This window comes from Apteryx rowi, unplaced genomic scaffold (assembly GCF_003343035.1).
Source record: "Apteryx rowi isolate R43461 unplaced genomic scaffold, aptRow1 scaffold_241, whole genome shotgun sequence".
Lineage (NCBI taxonomy): Eukaryota > Metazoa > Chordata > Aves > Apterygiformes > Apterygidae > Apteryx > Apteryx rowi.
In genome coordinates this window covers 383,921-392,994 of record NW_020448764.1, presented here as the reverse complement: position 1 = coordinate 392,994, position 9,074 = coordinate 383,921, and the positions used below count along the sequence as shown (strand labels likewise).

General features: G+C 37.5%; 1 protein-coding gene across 2 annotated transcripts in view; it reads left to right on the top strand.

Moving 5' to 3' along the window:
* The first annotated feature begins 4,758 nt into the window (after window positions 1–4,758).
* The window catches only part of UTRN (utrophin), a 366,002-nt gene continuing 361,686 nt past the window's right edge, over window positions 4,759–9,074 (top strand). For both annotated transcript variants that reach the window (XM_026066463.1, XM_026066461.1), the window contains exon 1: window positions 4,759–4,782. The gene's annotated coding sequence lies outside the window, so the exon portion shown is untranslated. The remainder of the gene's footprint in view (window positions 4,783–9,074) is intronic.

Below are 9,074 nucleotides of genomic sequence, written 5' to 3'. Positions count from 1 at the left end.
TGCTGTCTGTTCTTTGTCCCAGATTCATTGTGACTTGTTTTATAAAGGTTTCCACAAATTGGCAGGAACCTTTTTTTGAAAAGAAATCCTTAACATTTGAAATAAAAAAAAATAAAATACAGAAGGCTCCTATGTCTTCTGTTAGCATCCTGTCTTGTGCTACTGAAAATAGAGATGGCGTAAGATATCTTGCATGAGTATGGTGCTGGTTGCATGTCATGACTGGGTTTTAAAGCTACGACTATAAACTAAATAATATATGTCTGGAAAACTTTTTAATGTGCTCCAGAAGTTTTCTGATTATTTACACTTGAAATACTTGCTCCAGTATCTATGCTGGAGGGCAACACAAAGTGTTGCCCCTTCTCTCTCTCTCTCTCTCTCTCTCTCTCTCCCTCCCTCCCTCCTTCCCTCCCCCCACTTCGGGATATAACAATAACTTTGAAAAAGAGTAACTAAAACTGTGGAGACTCTTGAAAGGTGTCACATTTTGTTATCTGTAATTACTGTTGTTATTTCTCTTGCAGGATGAGTCAGTTGGTTAGTTACTGCCACACAGCCACATAAGTGCTATTTTAATACAACCAAATCTGTCAAGCACAGTATTACTGAAACTCTTTGCATGCTGGAAGTGCTTGGCATCAGAGCCTTCTGTGCGAGCATTAAGATGATATTTGTATGTTATCCATAGAGCTCTAATAGCTGTAATACTTGAAACAACGCATGTTCTTTTATTCACACAATAGCAAAGGCTGTACTATTACTATACTGTTAATCCACTTTTGAAAAGCGTGTTTTATGCTGACACAAACCTGCTGTGTGAAAGAAGGTTTCAAAAGAGATTCTAGAAATTCTTTGTTACCCATCCAAAGTTGCTCTGGGTTTTCTAGGAGTGGGGGCTGAACTAATTACCAGTTTCCATCAAAATAAAACAGGTACTAGAAACATTACTTTGTGTTTCAGTTCCTGTCACTGCCTTTTCAGCATCCTTCTCTTTAACATTGTCCTCTAGGCTCTTTTGTTTGCTTGCTGAAGTTCCAGAATTGTTTGGTCTACTAATTCAAAACATGTTTGTTGGGCCAGTGAAAAATCTTGTCATGTTGTGGTGAAATAAAACATTGTGAATAAAATTATGGGGTGTTAATGTCACACAGCATGACAAGTGCTTAACTAGAAGCTCACTATAGCAGTGTTACAAAGTGGAAGCCTAGAGAGGTACCATAAAAACCCTGCGGAAGAGCATGCTCCTTCTCTAGGAAGGAAAAGGTTCTTGGCTTTAGCATGACTGACAGGGGAGAAAGGTTAAGGAGGAACTGTACATCTACTTGTTCTCATCCTATAAGCCTTTCTTTGCAGACTTGTCTGGATGGGTAGAAGTTCAGAGAAGGGTTAACCCAGGCCTACTTGGAATGAGGCTACAAGAAGGGAGGCAGTGGAAAGGTAGCCAGTTTCCTCTTCACTGAGTCAAGGCATTAAAGGGACTTGGAAAGCTCCCAGAACCAGAAGGCAAAGAAGAAATGGAAACCAGTCGTATTCAACACTGCACTGCTTACAGAGGACTTTATAATTAAAGGATGTTGCCTTCCACTCCCATTATTGTTTGCAACTGTGAACTTTAATTTTGTTTTGGAGCTGGTGCTGACTTCATGTCTGCTGGGGCCAGGATAGAGAAGTGATCTTATGTATTTATGAGCTCACCTTCAAGTGACCGGATGCGGTTATTTGTTTTCTCCTTTTCCTGCTTTTTCTCACTTTCCTATTCCCTATTTTATGGTCTGAGCTATTGATGCATAATGTTTTCATATATTAAGTGTATAATTCAAGTCTTCTAGAAGAACTGAGGTGACATTTAAGCTGCAGTCCTTCTGAAAATTATTGAAGTGTGTTTGTTTCATGTTGACCTTAGCTTTGTTCTTCTCCAGGCTTTGTAGTACATAGGTGAGCACTAAAACATTTGATTTCTACTCAGTAGGCTTTTACTTAGCCTTCACTCTACTTTTCTTTTTCCACTGTAGTTTCAGCTGGTCTGTTTGGCTGGTCTTTTTATCTTACATGACAATAAGAAGGCTAGGGCAGGCAGCCAGTTGCTGTTGAATTATAATAGAGCCAGTGGTATGTACAAGATTTCATTACTGCTGTCAACACCAGAGTGAATAGAAGAGAGCACATACTCTAGGCAGAGAGCTGCTAGATAAATGGCCTATTGAATTCAGTAGTAGTAGGAATGAGACCATCTTCCCCTAATGAATGAAGTGGTTTATGGACAGAGTGTGAGTGTGTTGAACTCTTGAATTTGTTTAAAAAACTGAAAATCTTCTTTAGCCTTCTTCTAAGATTACTTTCTCCACAGCTACCACTTCTCTCTTGCTTATCAGTTTTTGTGGTTAACACATGGATTTCACATCCAATACATTAGATTATGGCAGAGGCCCTAGCCTCACTTTTAAAACTTCAGCTTAAAAAATATTCCTGCCATTCTAAAGCAAACTTCTTTGTGGACAGGTCCTGATGTGAAACTAACATGTTAATAATTCTCTCTCCATCTAGGTAAGAAATGTACTTTGTTTAAAAAAAAGAAAGAAAGAAAAGAAAAAAAAAGAAAAAAAGGAAAAAAGGAAAAAAGAAAAAAAAGAAAACCTTTAATAAAGCAGTAAATGTTTTCAGTGTATGTTCTTACTGAAGTGTTGGGTTTTTGAAGTAAAACTTGCTCTTGGATGAAACTAGTTTCACTAATGTGTGTTATCTAATTGATGCTGGCAAGAAAAACTCAAGAGTTCAGGTTCTTTGAAAGCTCTCTGGTGAATTAATATTTTCCCCTCATCCCCTCTAATGTCTTTAATGCTGAAATTCCAGGAGGAGTGGAGGCTCAGGGGGGTACTCAGCGTTGCTCTGACTTCTCTCACTGACTGCACCATTGAGGAATGGGAAGGGTAAAAGGGTTTAACCAAAATAGTTAATTCCTGAAACTTACTTACTGCATTTGTATATGGGCCTTATCTTTCAGTAGGCAGGAGCTATGTGCTATGTGCGATGCAGGGGCTATGTGTATGTGGGATGAAGCATTGGATCAGCGGAAGGGCAGTCTCTTAAGCAATGCAAATCAGTCTCATTAGGACCTGAAGAAAGAGTTTAGGTGCCGTCTGTAATACGTTTAGCATATGTGCATGGCCTCCTGTTAATTTTCATTCTGTGTTCCCTAGAATTGGCAACATCTTTTTCTTTTGTGCTTGTAAATTGCTTGGCCCAACAAGGTTTGGATTTATATTTGCCACTGCAAAATACATCGTTTGTTTGTTCATAAATATGTTTATGTGAATCCTGGTTTTAATACTTTATTTCCCTTCCCTATTGCTTTTGTTTTGTTGTACGGTCCACAGAAAAGTTTGGATACAAATGCCTAGTTTAGCCCTGTGAATGTATGGTTGTCTTTATTCATGGAAACAAAACGCCTTTGTGCAAATGTTTCAGGCTTCAACTATGAAGCATTCTTAAAATAGAAAAATCCAAAGTAAGACCAATTAACCAAAAAGGGCTAAAAGAAAAATCTTATTTTGATTTCCGCGCCCCCCCCCCCCCCCCGGCTTTCCATGTCTCTCTGGTATGTGACACAGTAAACCTTCCCAACTGAATATGCATAAAGAGATAAAAGCTGTATTTAGAACAGTTGCCTTATAGCACAATACACCAACACAGTAAGACAGGGATGCTATTTGTTTTGTCTGCTTTTAAAAAAATACTTCTGTGTACAGCCCTTCTCTGGTTTTAATGCTTGTATTTCCATGTTATTTTTAATCTTCTCTTGTATTACTTTTTTGTGACTAGTGGAAATCTATACAATTTAGTATCCTAAAATGGGTCATTTTGAATCACATACACTTCATAACTTTGGAATCAAATTGAGAAAATTTTTTTAGTTCTGTAGTTAACAACAGTATATTGAAGGGTGAGGAACTGGATTCCCCTTCTCTGTTTGTGATAAAAGCAGTTTAAAGGCCCTCTTCTAAAATAACTGACGTACCCTTACGTTATTAAGCTTCTGCTTTACTATATTGTAGTGTGTTTTGTTTGCAATTACTGCCCAGTGGGAATAGCGTACCTAATCAGAATTTGTAATTGTTGCGTTGGCATGGAGGTTTATCTGCAGATCTTGCTTTTTATGCTGAAATCTTGCATTACAATTTCCTTTTTTTAAAATACCAGTAAAAGATGTGGATGCTTACCTTGGCTGTTCAGGATTCACGTTCTGTCAAACATGTAGAAAAAGTGTTGCAGTAACGTTACTAGCTTTTTGCAAAGTTAATGTTAAATGCACAGGGAAATTGCTGGTGTCTTTCCTACTTTCTGTACATAGGCTTTAACTTGTGAATTCTTTGAAAGCCTAGAAGTATTCTGTTTTCATAAGGATAGCGAAGTGGTGTATTCATCTGTGGGTATCTTTTATTTTTTTTATTTCTGATAAAAGTGTTAATTAGCTTTAGGTCTTTTATTGTTTATTTATAATCTTTAACTGTAAAAGGTTTGTTTTCTTGACTGGTTTGTCATTCACTCTGTGGCTGAATGTGTCAAAGTCTCTGAGGAAAACCAATGCTTCCCTCCCCCTCAAATCCCGGCATGCAGTTCTTGTGTGGGTATTAGTGTGTACTTCCTCTACATCTTCATTTTCCTGTTTTTAAACAGTAAGCTTGGTCATGAGTGTTCAAACAGCTCAAAAAATTGTATGGAAAAAGCACAAGCTTGCTATGCCTTGGAATACTGACACACAGACTTGTTATTCTCTACTGGGTGAGTGCATGTTTAAATATATTTTTAAGGCTGTGATGGATAAAGGGATCTAGCCATGTGGGTCTGTTTACATCTTCTATACCTGATGCAAACTGTGCTTTTATTAACTTGGTTCAAGTTTGCTGAATCTAATAGCAGCAGGTTGTCAAAGACACGGCAGGAAACAGTTCGAAAGAGAGACTGTTTACGGTCTGTTTTTCTTGTGTGGCTCTACTCCATTGCAAGCACTGTGCAAATTGTGGCTGCTTAACATCTACAAGATCCACTTGGTAATGCTTTTGTCGTGGGTTTCCTTTTTACATACAGCATTCCCCCCTCTACCCCTACGGTGGTTCTGCCTATTTCTTCTTTTTTTTTTTCTTTTTTTTTTTCCTCTCCCCTTTCTAAGAATATGTTCTTAAACTATGGAAAAACAAGTAAGACAGGATTGGAAGCCTAAATGTCTCTACTTCTCTGAAACTGTACAGTACGTTAGTGACTTCAATATTTAATTGTATTTATTCTCTACAGTTCTGCTTACCAAACTTTCTGAGACTGTTGGATGTACATACTTATAACAGTTCCAGCACCCCTCACAGTACAGCATATGATCATGATGGGATTTTTCTTTTGGTTCAAAACTGGGGAAAAGAGTAGTTAGTGTGTGTGTGCATTCTAATTTTGGAATGTCCTGGGAGCAATATTTCCTGTAATTTGGAAAGAATATTTATGGGGTTTGGGGAAGAAGAAATTGGAATGTTTCTTTTTCCTTTTCTTTCTTGCATCCCTTCTTACCCACCCTGGTTGAAATTTCACGGGCTCAGTAGTCCTCTGCTTCACGATGACCAGGGCCAAATAAGCTAGATTGGCGTGGTAAACAGGATTTGAAGATTCCAAATACTTGTGAATATGCTTAATAGACACAGTAATTGACAGATGGGGACTGATTATTTTGTGAATTGGTGTCAGGGCTTCATTGCAGAACCTACTGATCAGTAGATAATTTGATCTTTTTTTTTTGTACAAAGCTGGAGTCTGAATATAGATTTATAGAGCAAGAAAACAATTCACTTAAGACTTAGAAGCAGAATTACTAATTTTAAATAGAATAAAATGACAAGCTGAGACTCTGATCTTACTTATGCTTGCTTCTGGTAACACTGAAGTGGATTTGGATTGGATATATGCGAGTTTATACAAGATCAGAACTTTCCTTTAAGGCCCAATCCAAACTCTGTCAAAGTTGACAAAAATGTCAAGAAAACTCATTATGATTAATGGATTTGCTTTTGTCGGTGACTTGCAGTTTTCACTAAAAGTACAGGTCTGAGAGAGATCTGATGTTCTGAATCTCTAGCATGCATTCAACCTGCTAGTTAGATACAACTTACTTTAGTTGACTTTCTTTTTAGAAAGTTAGAACTAGGAAAATGTCAGCTTGGTTTTTGTTTTTTGTTTTTAATCTTGGCACTTATTCAGAGGAAACTTTTGATCTGTGCTGTATGTGGTGTCTTTTTTGAGAACTATTTCTGGGATTATTTTCTTCTTGTATGGGTGTTTGTTCTTAGGGAAGTTTAAACTTGGGAGAGGAGGTTAAGTGTTTTAACCAGCTATGCAATTAACTGGTGAACACTGCAGTTGTGAAACCTCCAAAAAATTTATTTGTGGAATAGCACGAGGTGTATCCCTCTGAGTCTTTCCTTTTCTGTCCTTCAGGTGTTTTTAGTAGGTAAGTGTCAGTGGGTGTACACAGCTAAGATTATGATGTTTGTTTGTATATGGATGATTTATTGTAAGGGTGCCTGTTCTAACTGGGGCCAGGCTAATGTATAAATTTTCCTAGGTAAGTTGCAGCTAGTTGCCTGTTCAAGTGCTTTATATGCAGGAGCAGGTAACTCTTTGTGATCAATTCTTAAGTCCTGTTTAACACTCTCTGAGCTGAGAGCTCTCTGTTTAAAAAAATAATACATTGCAATTTTTTTTATTATTATCAGCTATGATACAAGTGCTTTTAAGCAAGTGGCAGGATTTTTCTGTGAAATTCTCTGCATTATAATGTTCCTAACTTTTCATAAACTGTAGGACTGTAGATCTGCTTTTTGGGGGCACTCCCGTCTGTGGGAGGGACTTTATATTCTTCCAGGGAAAGTTCTGATCCACATAAGAGGCAAACACGTTTTGGGCTATACATATATTTATATTTATTTGAAACCTTTCCTCTCAGTTGCCTAATTGTTCAGATGGATGTCACCGTGTCACTTGAGGGAATGTTTCTTACCGTAGTTTAAGAGAGTAGAAAAAGCTGTCAGTTTTATGAAACCTTCTTAAAGAGGCTGCCCTTACAGCACTGTTCCTATAAAATGCCAACTCTTGAAGCCAGTTAGGCCCTCTGCAGTAATTGAATAATCTTTGTTGGCATCTTAGGAGTAGCCACTGCTTGTTTATTTTGCTAAATTTTCATGTAATTGTCACCAGAAGCAAAACAAATCAGTTCACTTTGTATTGCAAACATTGTTGTGCAAACCTTCCCCCCCAATTGATTAAAATTAGTCTTAATTTTTTTTTATAGCAATAGGAAATAAGGACAGTGACATGAGCGAGGCATTTTGCAAACCAGTAGTTTAACAATGTCTCTTGAAATTGTGTTTAGCTTCTATTAGCATGTCCTTCTAGCTCTGATAGCCTCACTTTGAAAATCCCAGGAATGCTAGACTGTAAATTAAAAGCTTCCTTTCAGGTGGAAGCAATTTATCTATGTTGCCACAAGATATATGCACTGATAGCAGCTTGAAGTTATTTTGTCATGAGGCAAAAAGCTGTTATAATAATAATAATAATAATAATAATGTTTACTGTGTTGTTCATGTTCTTGTAAGCAGCTGCGAAGCCCTGAGTAGATTAGTTTGCTTAGTAGAGTTGTGCTGGAGCATCAGTTTCAAATGTGCTGTTTGGAACAACTCTGGCTCTTAAACACACAAAAATGTATATTTCATTTTTGGCAGCTGCGGATGATGAATCTATTTTGAAATAGCATAGTTCTAGATGAAATGCACAAGAACAGATAGTTTTCTCATTGCATAGTTGCCCTTTGAGTCTTCACATGAACTGCTTCTAAGGTTCTGCAGGCCTCTTTTTTTTTTTTTTTCCTCTCCTTTTCCCTCTTTCCTCCTAACTGTCTCCTCTTTCTATGTATAGCATATTATTAAATACATGTACTGAAAAAGTCTTATAGCACAGTAATTTTTGTAAGTAGCAGGGTTTTGGTGTATGGGTTTTGTCTGCTTTTGGTTTTGTTTTTGTGTGTTTTTTGGAAATAGCCTGTGCCCCTTTGCATTATGTCAGTGCAGTTGTCTCTGACTCACTTCTGCCATGTGGAGAAACTGAGTTTTCTCTAGCGGATGAATAATCTGATGTTGGTTCACTTTTATGTTTTCACTGAAATGTTCTGACCCTTAACTTGAGGGTGCCGTATGCTTCCTGTTCTAGTCGCTTATGAATAGGAGAGGAACTGGCAGGAGCAGGGTCTGCTATGTGACCTAATTTGTACGGCGCCTGGGTGGAGCGCATTGTCATCTGCCCAAAGTGAGTGGCTGAGAAAATGAGTTGGAGTAATTCCCTAGTTGAGCCTTCCAGGGGGTAAAAAGTGCAGTAGTTTTGCTGGGAAGGAGTTGCGTTGTAGTTTCACACTTAGCATGTGCTGAGGTGAATTTTCATCTGAACATTCAGAAAAGCATCAAAGTAAATGATGAAAGGGAATTTTCTTTAAAAATTCCTAGATAGAGTTTGTGGCTGATGAGTTCTGGTCTTTGTGGAGTGGAGTCAGGACTTCTCACATCCCTCCATTTAATATATTATAAATAATTGTAGGTGTACGCTTCCATGTATTTTTTTTAAACTTAGGTTTATCTTCTGAATAAAATCATCTATTGAAGCTTAACTTTTTTGTGTATCTAAGCTGATTTGGTTGAGTAGGGGAAAGTCATTTTGAGGAATGTAACTTTCATATGATAAATGAAATCAGTAGCTGGGGAATGCTTGTGTGTAGCTTGAGAAAGATTAAATTTCTCAGATTAATTCCTTCAATGGTAGTAATTCATTTTGTAAAGCTGACGTTCTACAGCTTTTTTCGCTTGTGTCTACCCTGATCAAACCTAGCACGTAGCAATATTCACTAACAACTTTGTGATACTTGACAGTTAAAAGAGCATTTAGCATCGTTTGTACAGATGGAACCAGGATGCTTGTAACTATCTTGCTAAAATTTGCTAAAGCTTGGGTTTCATACTGCAGCTATGAAATATATCTCCTTTTTA